The sequence below is a fragment of the Equus asinus genome, chromosome 5, assembly GCF_041296235.1.
Source record: "Equus asinus isolate D_3611 breed Donkey chromosome 5, EquAss-T2T_v2, whole genome shotgun sequence".
NCBI lineage: Eukaryota > Metazoa > Chordata > Mammalia > Perissodactyla > Equidae > Equus > Equus asinus.
The window spans coordinates 102,219,578-102,235,121 of record NC_091794.1 but is presented as its reverse complement, the minus strand read 5'-3'; the positions used below and the strand labels follow the sequence as shown (position 1 = coordinate 102,235,121).

The window sequence follows — 15,544 nt, the reverse complement described above, 5'->3', positions numbered from 1 at the left end:
TGTGGGTCCTTCTAGTTGTGGCATGTGGGATGCTGCCTCAGCGTGGTTTGATGAGCAGTGCCATGTCCGCGCCCAGGATTCGAACCAATGAAACACTGGGCCGCCTGCAGCAGAGCGCGTGAACTTAACCACTCGGCCACGGGGCCAGCCCCAGTATCTGGCTCTTCCTAAAGGAAACTAGGCCATGCTGTTTGTCCAAAACCACAAACCCAGGCTGAGAATTCATATCTCTTCTTCACATCTAAAAGAAAGCATCCAGGTCTCTGGCCGGACATATAAGGAACTGGTAAGGGGATCCTTGCATAGCAGGGAGCGGTGGAAAGCAGTTATACTCTTCACTGTGTACTCCATCTCTATTTTTTGTTTTACCATTTGTAAATATCATCTATTAAAAAATTAAAACTGAGGGGCCAGCTGGGTGACATAGTGGTTAAGTTCACACACTCCACTTCAGCAGCCTGGGGTTCGTGGGTTCGGATCCTGGGCACGGACATACACCACTTGTCAGCAGCCATGCTGTGCCAGTGTCCCACATACAAAATAGAGGAGGACTGGCACCGATGTTAGCTCAGGGACATTCTTCGTCAAGCAAAAAGAGGAAGACTGGCAACAGATGTTAGCTCAGGGCTAATCTTCCTCATCAAAAAAAAAAAAAAAATTAAAACTGAGAAAGTAAAAAAAGGAAGAAAAGGGGAAAGAAAGAAAGAAAATGCCTACAAAGTCAGAGCTCCTTCGTTTCTATTTACCATAAAACCTTTAAGATATTTTCTAGAAGACCTGGTGACAGACAACATCTCAACAGGAAAAAAATTCTCATAAGGGAAATGGAAAATTATTGTAATTTGCACAAAGAATGTGTCACTCGGGAAAACTTTATGAGCAAAAATTCCTTAAGGGGACAAAATTGAAAATCCCCTAGAAGAGCAGCTGGTCGCCTTTTTCAGACACCGGTGAAGCCCTCTGACACTGTGATGAAGCTGAAGACGACCTCTCCAGGGAGGGAGACGTGCGCACACACGCAGAGCTCTGCATGCGACTTCAGGGAGTTTACTGACTTCCCTGGACCAGTTAAAGCTCTGGGCTTGGAACTGACCCAAGGCTAGTTAAGTACCTTGAGCAAGAGTACTTCATCTCTGCGCCTCAATTTCCTTTCCGTAAAATGGGATGATAATCAAAGCTTCCACTTCAAAAAGTTACTGTTCGCCATCATCATTCCTATTATTACATATAAACCCATGCCAGCAATATTGCTAAATTAAAGAAAAAAGGGGAACCTAATGCTCTAACCCTATCTTCGAAAAATGGACGTAAAATCTCATCAGTAATCCAGGCACGCAGCACAGACGAAGTTTCAGCCTGAAAACAGACCAGGAAGAGCTCCTGCACACCGCACTGCTCACTCCACCAACAGCAATGGCAACACGAGGCAGAGGGGCTTCAGACTTGATACTTTTGAAAAAGAAAGCCACTTTCTTTTTTCCTTTTTTTTGGTGAGGAACATCTGTTGTGAATCTTCCTCTTTTTTTTGTTTCCTCCCCAAAGCCCCAGCACATAGTTGTGCATCCTAGTTGTAAGTCCTTCTGCTGCTTGTATGTGGGACGCTGCCCCAGCACGGCTTGATGAGCGGTGTGTAGGTCTGCACCCAGGATGCAAACCGGCGAACCTCAGGCCTCCGAAGTGGAGCGTGCGAACTTAACCACTATGCCACCGGGCCGGCCGGAGAAAGCCGCTTCCTTTCCACAAAAAACACCATGATTTTGGGAGAGCAACAAGGCTTTCATTGAGAAACAACACAGAACATGACACTTCCAAAGGAAGGATTAGTTGTCCCATGATACTAGTGAAGATCAAGAATGCAAGCCAGGGCTGGCCCGGTGGCACAGTGGTTAAGTGTGCACGTTCCGCTTCTCGGCAGCGTGGGGTCTGCCAGTTCGGATCCTGGGTGTGGACATGGCACTGCTTGGCAAAAACCATGCTGTGATAGGGGTTCCATATACAAAGTAGAGGAAGATGGGCACAGATGTTAGCTCAGGGCCAGTCTTCCTGAGCAAAAAAGAGAAGGATTGGCAGTAGTGAGCTCAGGGCTAATCTTCCTAAAAAAAAAAAAAAAAGAATCCAACACAAGGGGTTGTGTTGGCCCCATGGCCAAGTGGTTACGTTCACACACTCCACTTTGGCAGCCCAGGGTTTCACTGGTTTGGATCCTGGGCACAGACATGGTAGCACTCATCAAGCCATGCTGAGGCAGCATCCCACATAGCACAACTAGAAGGACTCACAAGTAAAAATATACAACTATGTACCGGGGGGCTTTGGGGAGAAAAAGGAAAAAAATAAAATCTTAAAAAAAAAAAAGAATCCATGCCGAAAGAAAACAGTAGGTTGAATACCAATTGTTTGGAAGTGGATGTATTTGGACTTAATGTAGCATGTGCTTTTCACGTGACAGATTTTTTTTCTGGATTTGCTTCCTCATTAGGAATGAGGACTGCTAAGGACACTTCTAGTGTTAAGATTTAATAAATGTTGAGTAAATGATTTCATTAATAAGATTGCTAGATTACAAATGGATGCATCTGAAGTATAACAGATAGCGTGTGAGTGACAATCAAAATGAGGTATTTCCCAGGGCTGGCCCCACGGCCAAGTGGTTAAGTTCCACCACTCTGCTTCGGTGGCCTGGGTTCGCAGGTTCGGATCCCAGGTGCGGACCTACTCCGCTCATCAGCCATGCTGCGGCGGCATCCCACACACAAAGTAGAGGAAGACTGGCATAGACGTTAGCTCAGGGCTAATCTTCCTCAAGCAAAAAAGGAGGATAGGCAACGGATGTTAGCTCGGGGTGAATCTTCCTCACAAAAGAAAAAAAATGAGATATTTACCTACCATTTAGCAGATATTTTTCATTTAAAACTGTCCCTACTCTGGAAATCTCCAGATTTCCAACTATGAACGTGAACTGGATAGGACACGAACATCAACTATGAACTACACGTAGCAAAAGCCAGCATCGGATAGTACAGGGACTGCTCCAAACAGGATTAAACTCAAGTTAATATTCTGTAAAACTTGACTGAGAAAAACTAAATGACTACAAGGATATTTTAGAGGAGTATTTTGGGGTATCTCAAAAATTTACATTAGGCCTGGATAAAAAGTGGGCAAGAACTCAATGTCTCAATTTCCACCTTTCTAAGACTGCGGGGCCCCTCAAACCCAGATGCCCAGGTGCTGTTCTAGAACAGCGTTTCCGGGCAGCCCAGGGCCCCAGCGCTCACCCTTGTCAGAGTGCTGCCGCCTCGGCCCAGCAAATCCCCTCCACCTGCAGCGTGACCCAGCAAAGCTGCTGGAAGCCTTTTAATGATGACTTGCAACCCTGGCGGGTTCTCAGCCAGCCACTCTGAAGTGCAAGCTTCTGAGAAAAACTTGAAAACCACGCGCAAGTGCTCCCTGGTTCCTGGTCCTAAGGCAGGCAGCCTGAGAGAGACAGAGACAAAGAAAGAGAGAGAAAGACAGACAGAAACAGACAGAGACACAGACGGAGCATGTGCGACACCCGGACACACTGTAAGGTGTGCAGGCCAGCCCCAAGGGGCTGCTTAGTGGGGTGGCGGTGGGGAAGTGGGGGTACACAAACTTAATTCCGAGGGTATGAAAGACCACTCAGAAATATAAATGTTCTGTTTCATTCACATTACCCTTATCTTCCCAACTTCCCAAACGCAAATATAAACTAAGGGAAAATATTTACAGCCTATATGGTAAACAAGGGTTAATAGTCCTGATATACAAAAGGCTCTTAAAACTAATCAACTATGAAAGCATATGTCCACACAAAAGCTCCACACAACTGCGTCAACACAAATGTTCACAGCAGCATTGTGCATAACAGTTGAAAGGTGGAAACTACTACAGATGGCCATCGAGTGACGAATGGGAAATAAAACGCAGTATGTCCATACAATGGAATCCTATCTGACATTAAAAAAGTACTGATACATGCTACAGCATGAACAAACCTTGAAAATATTATGCTAACTGAAAGAAGCCAGTCATAAGAGGCCGTAAGTTGCCTGATTCCATTTACATCCACATTTCAAATTGTACACTTTAAATGGGTGAATTGTATGGTATGTGAACATCTCAATAAAGCTGTTATAAAAAATTAATCAACAAGAAAAAAATCTCCCAACAGAAGAACGAGTCAAAGAAATGAACAGGAAATTCATAAAAGAAGAAATACAAGTGGTCAATATACTCCATACAGAAAAAAGATGTTCAGGCCGGCCCGGTGGTGCAGCAGTTCAGTGCGCACATTCCGTTTCGGCGGCCCAGGGTTTGCCAGTTCGGATTCCCGGTGCGGACATGGCACCTCTCGGCAAGCCATGCTGTGGCAGGCGTCCCACATATAAAGTAGAGGAAGATGGGCATGGATCTTAGCTCAGGGCCAGTCTTCCTCAGCAAAAAGAGGAGGATTGGCAGCAGATGTCGGCTCAGGGCTAATCTTCCTCAAAAAAAAAAAGAAAAGAAAAAAGATGTTTGACCTTACTAATAATCAAAGAAATATAAATAAGCACAAGATACCACTTCTAGTCTCAGACTGGCAAAGATTTACAAGACTGACAGTTTCCACTGTGGGCCAGGACATGTTCCCAGCAACCGGGGGCATAAAATGGTACACTGTGTCTGGATGGCAGCCTGCCAATATTGGTGCAAAATTTTTTTTTTTTAAGGAAGATTAGCCCTGAGCTACCTGCCACTAATCCTCCTCTTTTTGCTGAGGAAGACTGGCCCTGAGCTAACATCCGTGCCCATCTTCCTCTACTTTATATGTGGGATGCCTGCCACAGCATGGCGTGCCAAGCGGTGACTTGTCTGCACCCAGCATCCCAACCAGCGAACCCCGGGCCACCGAAGCGGAACGTGTGCACTTAACTGCTGCGCCACTGGGCCGGTCCCTTGGTGCAAATTTTTAATGCATTCATTGGTTGGGTAAAAATTAGTGATTGGATGTGAGTGACTGATGAGAGAGTCCTCGGTGCAAAGGCTACATTTCCCAACGTGATGGAGTATTTCACCCGGTTCTAAGGAAATTGTGGGTCTTGGTAAAGGACGGTGGGACTGTGCCCAGAGAACACGGCCTTGCTAACAGTAAGGCCCACCACGCTGTGCACTCAAGGGGAGGGTCCTGACAGAGAAATCACAGCCTTGCTAACAGTAAGGTCCACCATGCTGTGCACTCAAGGGGAGGGTCCTGACAGAGAAATAACAGGCCCGTCGTTTCCAAGGGCAGCAGCACGCGGAGAGAACCCCAGCAATAGAGGCCCCGAAGGGAATAAGCAGAGTAGCTGCTATGGCAACCTACGCCCTGTGTTTCACATATAAACGCTACCTCATCAATACCCACAATAATCCTGGGAGGAGGATATTCAAATGATCATCCCACTGTGCAGATGAGCAAATCGAGGCTGAGAGAGGTTGTCCCCTGCCCTAGGTCTCACTCACATGCCAGATTCAAGGCCAAGTCCATCATACTCGGAAAGGTGTGCCCTTTCCATTTAGACAAGGACTAAATTTCCAGGGACAGACTCGGAATACTAGGCTCAAGAGATCCTTAGTCTGTCCCCAAAGGGCAAATTCTCTGTCATTAATTGGCACTAACTCTCTTTCCTTATACTAAGGAGTGCTACAAAACATCTTATAAAAGCCACAAGTGAACATTAGTAAGTCTTAGTTCTCATCTTCATCGTTTGCTGCTGCCAGATGAAACATAAAATTAAAACTCGGAAACATCTTAATCTCTGGAAGCATGGCACACCAGGTACCCTAGCCGACTCTCACTGCAAACAGCTACAAATGCCAAAGAAAAACTGTAAGACATCTTTTAAAACTCACCAAAGAACTGGCAAGTCAGTAAGGAATACTGAGAGGTCAAAAAAAGTTCAGCAAAGGCCGGAATCCAGAGAGCAAGCGGAGTTTGGAGGGTGGGTATTCAGGGCATTTGCAGAACTGAGCAAGCCTGAGCTCCCCTCCCCCCAGGGATGGAGGTCTCAAAGAGGGACCTCCAGAATACAGCCAGGACCCCAAAGGGTTACACCTCAGCGGAAAGAAGACTGCACAGAAAACTGCCTGTAACAAATCTTGGTGCCAAATGGAGGAGGTCAAATCTCCCTTGAGAGTGGTTAAGTTCATGCTCCCTGCTTTGGCAGCCCAGGGTTTTGCCAGTTTGGATCCTTGGCGCGGACATGGCACCGCTCATCAAGCCATGCTGTGGCGGCGTCCCACATGTCACAACTAGAAGGACCCACAACGAAAAATACACAACTATGTACCAGGGGACTTTGGGGAGAAAAAGGAAAAATAAAATCTTTAAAAAAAAAAACCCTAAAATATACTGCCATAGAATAAAAGTCGACGAGGGAGTGAAAGGAATGAAAGTGTACTAATGTCCTTAACTGTTTGAAAATAGGGTGTAAAGCCACTGACTAAAGTTAGACTTTGGTAAGTTATGCAAATTGAGAGATATACTATGTTCATGGATTGGAAGACTATCATAAAAATGTCAACTTTAATCAAACTGATATGTAATAAATTCAAAGCAATTCTAATAAAAGATCCCAACAATTTTTATGGAATTTGACAAGCACAATCTAAAATGAAGATGGAGGGGCTGGCCCCGTGGCCAAGTGGTTAAGTTCCACGCTCCACTGCAGTGGCCCAGGGTTTTGCCAGTTCGAATCCTGGGTGCGGACATGGCACCACTCATCAAGCCATGTGAGGCGGCATCCCACATGCCACAACTAGAAGGACCCACAACTAAAAATACACAACTATGTACCAGGGGCTTTGGAAGAAAAAGGAAAAATAAAATATTTAAAATGAAGATGGAAGAGCAAAGAGTCAAGGCCTTAGATACCAAGAATTGTTATATAAAAATTTAGCCATTAAGTCACTGTGGTATTGGCACAGAGAGAGAGAACAAACAGTAAAGAGCCCAGAAACAGACCCACACATTTGTGGACACTTGCTACATGATAATGGTTACTGGTGACACTTACAGATCCACATGAAAGGAATGCATTTTTTCAATAAATAGTGCTGGGACAATTTGGTACACTTACAAAAGAAAAAAAGAAATCAGCTCTTTATCTCACACCATACATAAAAATAATTTTAAGTGGACTAAAGACCTTAATGTAAAAGTCAAAATCAGGGGCCTGGTGGCGCAGCAGTTGTGTGTGCACGTTCTGCTTCAGTGGCCCAGGGTTCACTGGTTCAGATCCCGGGTGTGGACATGGCACCGCTTGGCAAGCCATGTTGTGGCAGGCGTCCCACATATAAAACAGAGGAAGATGGGCACGGATGTTAGCTCAGGGCCAGTCTTTCACAGCAAAAAAGAGGAAGATTGGCAGCAGTTAGCTAAGGGCTGATCTTCCTCAAAAAATAAATAAATAAAAATAGGCAAAATCATAAAATATTTGGAAGACAATATATAGGGAAGTATATCATAAACTTGAAGTAAGGAGGAAGTTCTTTGTTTTTTTTTAAAGATTGGCACCTGAGCTAACAACTTGCCAGTCTTCTTTTTTTCTGCTTTTTCTCCCCAAATCCCCCAGTACATAGTTGTATATTTTAGTTGTGGGTCCTTCTAGTAGTGGCATGTGGGACGCCACCTCAATGTGGCCTGACAAGTGATCCACACCCAGGATCCGAACCAGTGAAACCCTGGGCCACCGAAGCAGAGCGCGGGAACGTAACCACTCAGCCATGGGGCCGGCCCCAGGAGGAAGTTCTTAAAAAGGAACAAAAAGTGCTGACCATAAAAGAAAAAAATTGATAAATGACATTAAAATTAAGAATGTCTGTTCATTAAAAAAAAAACCTACAGTGAAAAGACAAGCCACAAACTGGAAGTGGGTAGTTACAACACATAACTGACAAAGGATTAGCAACCAAAAAAACAAACAAGAAGTCTATATATAATAAAAAGGCAAACAATCCAATAGGAAAATGAGCAAAAGATTCAAGTGGCTGTTTCAGAGAAGCTGAAACCTGAATGATCAGTAAGTACAGGAAAAGACGCTCAACCCACTGATAATCAGGACAATGCAAATCAAAACCACGAGACATCACTGAACTCCCATCAGATTCGTAAAAATTTTCAAGTCTGTTAACACCGTTGTTGGGAGGATGTGGAGCAAACAACACTGTCAGTTGAAGAGTACACTGGGGAAGCGACTCTAGAAACAATCTGGTATTACTCGGTCACACCGAAGACGCACACACCCTGCGTGAGTGCCAGTCCCGGGAGGTACTCTGGACAGGCTGCACACGTGTGGCCCAGGAACGCTCACAGCAGCACTGTCTGTCTCAGCAAAACAATGGAAATGACCCAAATGTCCGTCAGCAAGAGAAACGAGAGAGAAATTCTCATACAATGGAACATTATGCATCAGCGAAAATGAAATACAACTATAAGCAACATGTTTTAATCTCAAGAACATATGTAAAGCAAAAATTTAAGTCATTAAAAAAATGACAGGATTATATTAAGTTCAAAAACATGCAAAATTAAACAAGACATTGTTTAGCAGGACAAACACGTGGCAAAACTATAAAGAAAGGCAAGAGAATGATGAAAGCAAAACTCAGTGACTATGTGGGGTGGGGATGGGACAGGGAGAGGCACTCTGAGTGATGGGTACATGGGTGTTCCTTGTATCCTTATTCTTTATACGGTACATATTTTTTTGTATCTACTCAATATCTAACAAAAACAATTTACAAAATTAAACAATGTTCTTTCTGATTTTAAACAATGTTTCGAAGAATTAACTTGGGCAGCTGACTTGAGTTACAGTAAACCAGGAAAGTCCCTGACAGGCCCGAACAGCCCCAAGACTCCTGAAATGAGCAGCACTTCACCAAGCTGGCTTCTGAGCCCGGGAGTCCAGCTCCCCACTGGGCACAGGAGCCTTCCATTCAGGACAGGACAGTGACGGCTCAGATCACAGTTCCCATGGAGGAAGTGGTGCGGGTGGGGCACAGGTTCTACTGCCAGACCTTTTAAGAACAGAAGCTGAATATGTTTTTCATATTCAATGAAACCCCCAAGCATACAATGAACCCCCCAAGCCTGCTTTCTGGCCCGGTCCCTATTCTCAGCTGGAAATGCCACCTCTGAGCCTCTGCTGCTGCGTAGACGTGAGTGAACAACCGTCAATTCTAACCATGCCCTTTGCTTCCTTCCTTTGAGGCTCGAGGCTTATCTCCGCCAATTCCTAACCAGCAGGTTTGAACTAAGAGCCCAGGCCCTGGTCTTCTCCATGCATCTGTGATTACACTACTGAGGTCAGCGTTAACTGGCCCTCGGACTGTTAAGTTATTGATACCCATGGGGACCTCAGAGAGTGCCAGGCACCTATGCTGACACTCAACACACACATCTGGAGCAAATGCTGAAATCACTCAGTGCTAAAATGCTTACTCTATGACCACTATTACTTCAATCATTTAAAAATTGTGGCCAGGAAAAGAAGGAGGTTATGGTCTCCAGGACAATATGCTTTATGCACAAAGCGTATTTGGAGTCTTTCGTTTTCCCTAAGGACACTTCCCTTATGTGGTGTCCACCACCCTGCCAGACACCACCTCTGAGCACCTCCCTGCCACCCACACAGGCACCATCCTCGGGGAAATTCCAGGCCAGGAGAGTGGGCCACCCGGTCTTTCTCACGGCAAACTGTTAACACTCTGAAGGCCCACAGAGGCCGCCCTCTCAGCATTCGAACTGGCAGGGTTCAGTTATGAGCTGCAAATCAAGCCGATTGACTCTTAAAAAACGCTCCTCCTATATATACCTACAGACATATGTATGCACAGAACAGCTCTGGAAGGTCACACAGGCACTATTCACAGTAATCTGGGAGGGGAACCAGGTCAGGCGTGGGGGATGACTTACTTCCCACAGTACCTTCTTTAGAACCTTCTGATTTTTGCACCTCGTGTATGTATTCCCATAGCAAACATATTTTTCTCCCTTAACTCTGCACACTTTCTTTCTCATCCCTCTCAAGGGTCATCCTCTCCTAACCAACACCTAACAATGCTAGTTACCAATTATGGAGTCAGGGACTCGACTAAGCATTTTACACGCATTACTTCATTAATAATTCCACCCAGTAAAGTGACATGTGAGGGCATCACCATCCCCATTTTATACCTGAGGAAACTGAGGCTTAGAGAGGTCAAGTACTTTGCCCAAAGGCACACAGCCAATAAGTCTAAGAACTAGCGTGAGTCCAGGTAGGTCTGACGTAGAAGGTCCTCCTTCTAGCCAGCACCCTACACCGCAGGACTTCTTAGGTGGGGGCGATTTTGCCTCAAAATCAGTTGACAACGTCTGGGGACATTTTCTGATGTCACAGCTGGAGGGAAGTGGGTACTACTGACAGCTATAGGTAGAGGCCAGGAATGCAGCTAAACATCCCAAAGGACACAGGACAGTGCCCCACAACAAAGACTTACCCAGTCCCAAATGTCAATAATGTCAAGGTTGAGAAACCCTGCTCTAATGGAAAAAGACAGAAAGACAAAGAAACTATCTTCTCATAGTTTAGGTCATAGTTCACCATGTCTCCAGCCCATATGACAGCCAGATACCAAATAAACCATCAGGTTCTCCTCTCTCTTCAACCAAAAGCATACCCACCCCACATCACCCTGGAGTTCTCTCCGGCCCCAACTGCCAGTTCCTCTTCAGCCAATCAAGGCAGATCATCCGTCCATCCAACAACATTTACTGAGCACAGCTATGTGCCAGGATACGAGCACACACGGGGGAAGACCTGGAGAAACGAGATCCTGTCCCTGCATGCAAAATGCTGTGGTCTACCGGGGAGACAGACAAGAACACCTACGACTGCAACAGGAGGTGAGAAGGCATTCAGAGATCAGTGTGGACAGCCAGGAATCAGGGAGGAGCGGCTCCAACTGGGGCTGGGCGCTGGGCAGGGCTCAGAGAAGGCTTTCCAGAAGCATTTAGCTTAAGGGAATTAAACAAGCAGAGGGAATCCTTCCCTTCCCAAAGGACCCCTCACCGGACCTTTCAGAGTACGGTCTCTGAGAAGCCACAGACCGACAACTTTAATTAGAAAGCATGGTGGAACTCCTGAGAAAAACAGGGAGGGCACAGAGCCCTCCTCGATGCTCAGTGTACAACACGGATAATCCCCGCCTCAAGGGAGGGTGGCAGCCTGGCTTCCCCATAGGTTCAGGTGTTTTTCCACCGCAATCCTAACCAGCCTCTCTGGCTTCCAGCCATGCTGCACCACTCGCACAGCAGGCCCTGTGGATTACAGGCTTGATCGCGTGTGTTCTCAGAACAATTCTGTGAGGTGGACACTGTTATCCCTGTTTTACAGACGAGGAAACTGAGGCACAGCAATTCAGTAACCAGCCCTCAGGACACAGAGCCACTCAGCAGGGAAGCGGGGATTCACGCACAACTCGAGGGTCCTCGCTGCCTCCTTCTGAGGGGACCCTCCCAGCCAGCAATCCAAAACACAGCGTTCGCTCCACCACTCCCCAGCTCGGGAGGGCCGGCCACCGCCCACCACCCTCCTGTGTGCTACACACTTGTGAAGAGACCTCCGCGGTGTTCTTTGCGTTGCATTGTGATTATCCATACAGCTAAGAGCTCCTCGCTCCCGAGTCCAGTCCTACGCATCTCCACGTCCCTAGCACCTAGCCCAGTCAGTGTCTGACACGCTGGGCGCAGAAAACGCTGAATGCATCAACAAGCCTGGACTCCATGGGCCCAAGCAACACAAACCTCCCCAAAGCCAGAGCAGCACACCCAGCTTCTTTCATCACAGTGACCTCCCCTCGGGCTGGGCCCACGCCCCAAAGTCAGCAATCCAGTCACACTGGAGACAGGACAGGTTCCCTCAGCCAGCTTTCCCTCCAGCATTGGAACAGTCATGATTTGTTCTTTGGTTGTTCATCAGATGCTTATGTTTGGGGACACGTACAAAAACGTCTATCTTTAAACATCAGAAACCTAAAAGGAATGAGCGTGTGCTCCCCGCTCTATCTTTCCCTTTCTGCCAGATGGAATGCATACACGATGGCAGGAGCTGGAGCAGCCACCTCAGACCATGAGATGGAAGCCTGGGTTTGAGCACGATGAGCCACATTATCAGTGGAATCCTCCTCCTGGATGGCTTCACGGAACAGTGAGCTGCCCGGCCAGCTCTGCACTGCCCACTTCCAGACTGCTAAGGGGCAAGAGATAAACTCCTATTTTGTTTTGGCCACTGTATTTTGAGATTGCTTTATTGGAACATTTTAGATTGTACTTAATTAAAACAAGGTGTAGGCACTGCCCAGTGACTAAGCTAGTCTGGTCTTTGTTGGTAAAACAACAATAATGATATCAACAATTTCCCAACCGAACTAGCTAGGGTTTTGTCACCACTATATAATTTTAAAGAAAAAGCTACCTTGAAAGGGTGATTTGAATCACATTGAGCCTAAAGAAGAAGGCCAAACTGACCTCCTGGTTTGTTTCATCCTTGAGTATTAAAGACATACCTCAGATTTCCAAGAAGCGCAGGCTACTCTTTTCTGGCCCTTTGTCTGTGGATACTCCAGCTTGGCTCTCCTCCTCCAGCTCATGACCTGCACCAAGGACACCCAAGTGAAAAACGTGATGAGAACTCGAAGGGTCCCTGCTCCCTAAGAGCTGGCCTTTCATTCATCCATCAAACACAGGCAGATGCAGAGCACTGAGCACAGAGCCTAGCACAGAGTAAGTGCTCAACAAATGTTAAATTGGCTCATTACTGGCCTGCTGCATGCCAGACGCTCTGCTGGACACTCGGGGCACAAAGATGAATAAATCCAGTCCCCGTCTCTACACTCAGGAACTTGTATTTACTCAAAGACTTTATACAGTGTTGATAAGCAGAAACAACGAGGCTGTGCCCACGTATTACTGCAGCATTAGCATCCCTCGGGCATGTCCCAGACACTGCTTCTCGTTTCATACTCTCACTCTAGGTGAGCACATCCCCTCCCATAACTTTAGGGACTTTTGATATATGACAACTGCTAGATCACCACTGGACAGCTCCACTTGAATGCTTTACAGGCACCTACTGTCAACATGTTCAAAACTAAATTTCTCTTCCCTCCTCAAACCTGCTCCCCATCCTATTCCCTATCACACTGAGCAGCATCACTACTCATCAGTCACAAACTTGGGGTCAATCTTGACTCCTCCCTGCCCCTGACTCCCTCATCTAAGTAATTACCAGCTTTGGTCAATTCTACCTCCAGAACATCTCTCCCCACCCTCTGCCTCTAACCTACCTCAATGCCATCCTCATTTCTCACCTGGATTATTCTAGGAGCCTCTTAATTGGCCTCCAGGCCCACACTCTTTAATGCATTCTTCACCTGGCCAGGGTGATCATTCTAATCCACATATCTGATATGTGAACGGCTTCCCATTAACCTAAAATTGAAAGTCCTTAACTAGGTTTACAAGGCCCCCTAGGACCAGACCACAGCCTGCTTCTTCAGTCTTACCTGTCATCTCTATCTCCAGACAGAGAACTTAATTCAGTCATTACACAGGCCCCCGAGCTTTCTCACAAACTCCATCTTTGACGGAGAATACTCTCCCCTTCTCCCCGCCTCCCCTTCCCTAAGCATCCTTTAGGCCTCAGCTTCCTGGGGGGCAGGAGCCTCCTTGGGTTCACCTAGAAGAGTGAGGTGCCTCTACTCTGCGTTTCCAGAGCAAGGAGGGTTTTTCTTCCATCACAGCAGTGTCAGAATTGCCTATTCGTCTCCCACGTGAGTCTCTGAGTTCTGGGTGACGATGATATGAATACATAATAGGCACAACAAACATATAGACCATTTACTTTGGCCAGGAAGTGTTCTCAACACTGTCCACCTATTACTCACTTAGTCTTTATAACAATCTTAGGAGGGAGATTTTATTATCCTCTCTGCTTTAAGGATGAGGAAACCGAGGCACAGAGCGAGGAATTAACCTGCCAAGGACACACTTGGCAAGCAAAGAGTTGGGATTCAAATTCGGGCCACCCGACTCCACAATTAACACTTTTAGTCACACCGCCAGGATCAAGTCTGCCTGGATCACTTGCTCTATCCTCAGAACCTATCAGGTGCTGAAGCACCGTCTGTGGAAGGAAGGAATGAATGAATGAATGAATGAAATAATCTTGGCAGGGCAGCGTCGGCCTCCTACTCTGCCGGCACCTCCTAGGCCCTGCAGGCCTGTGCCCGGCCGGCCGCTGGGCGCTGCCCCGGCACCCCTCCACCTCGCGGCCGCAGAACGCCCACCCGCTGCGGTGCGCGGGGTCAGGGGGCGGTGACAGCCGGGCGGCGGGGGCGGAGATGCTACCAGCTAGGGTGTCACCCAGCCCGGGAGGCGACTCGCGCTCCCTAGCCAGGACGGCAGTCGGCCCGCCCCCTCCCGCCTGCTGGCCCGGAGGCGCCCCCCGCCCAGCTGCCCCGCACCCTCCTGCCCCGCGGGGTTCCCTCGGTCCAGGTTCCCTTCCCAGTTCACTTCCCTCCCCTCCCCCACACAACCGTCCCCGGCGTCCCGCCGCGCCCCATCCTCTGCCGCGTCCGCCCGGCTCCCGGGACTCCCCCGGCCCCGGGCGCTTGCTGACCCTCACCTGCCATGTCCCGGACCACACCGCCGAGGCAGGTACATCACGGCCGCGAGCAGGCCGGGGACGGCACTTCAGAGCAGACAAAGGGCGCCGCCATGTTAGAGTCGGGCGGAACCGACCTCGCTGGCTTCCCGGCTGCAACTTCCGGCGCATGCGCAGCGCCGGGGCTTGCAGAGGATCGCGGACAGGCGCATGCGCCTACCTATCCAGAAGTTCTGTATTACAGGAGTTGGGCGCTGAGAATTGTCCTCATTGTAACCCTTCCTTGGCTTTCTTTCTTTTTTTTTTTTAAAGATTAGCACCTGAGCTAACAACTGTTGCCAATCTTCTATTTTTTTTCCTGCTTTTTCTCCCCAAATCCCCCAAGTACATAGTTGTATATATTTTTTTTTAACTTTTTGCTTTTATTGTTTTCCTTTTTTTTTTCTCCCCAAAGCCCTCCTCCCCCTCGAATGAGGCTGATCCTGCTTTCCCTGGAGAGCGTGAAATGACCTCGTCTTAAGAAGTTACATTGCAAGGAGATGCTGATTCCTCCGAGAGACCACTCTGCCACCTTTCATTTGTCTCCAGATCCATGAGGAGAGTCCGATTCCAAAATGCCCCAGGAAACGAGCACATAGTCTGACCATAGATGTGACTTATACACAAAAGAGAGGAAAAAAGAAAAGGAGGGAGGGAGGGAAGAAAGTAAGCCTTACCTAATAGATTAACTGAAATCTAGGAAATATAGGTGTAACTGGATTCTGATGGTGCTAAGTCAGGGAGGAAGGAAGATAAGATTAGATTTGGCTGAATTTATCCTTATAAGTGCACTTTACAGAGATTTTGGGGTT

General features: G+C 47.4%; 1 protein-coding gene across 4 annotated transcripts in view; it reads right to left on the bottom strand.

Annotated features, from left to right (window-relative positions):
* The window catches only part of ZBTB17 (zinc finger and BTB domain containing 17), a 33,084-nt gene extending 18,234 nt beyond the window's left edge, over positions 1–14,850 (bottom strand). For 3 of the 4 annotated variants that reach the window (XM_070510980.1, XM_044769763.2, XM_070510984.1), the window contains exons 1-2: positions 14,715–14,850; positions 12,595–12,681 (exon numbers count right to left, since the gene is read on the bottom strand). The gene's annotated coding sequence lies outside the window, so the exon portion shown is untranslated. Of the gene's footprint in view, positions 1–3,278; positions 3,390–12,594; positions 12,682–14,714 lie in introns of those variants that run through there. The other variant, XM_070510981.1, reaches the window with a different exon arrangement.
* Positions 14,851–15,544: the final 694 nt, after the last annotated feature.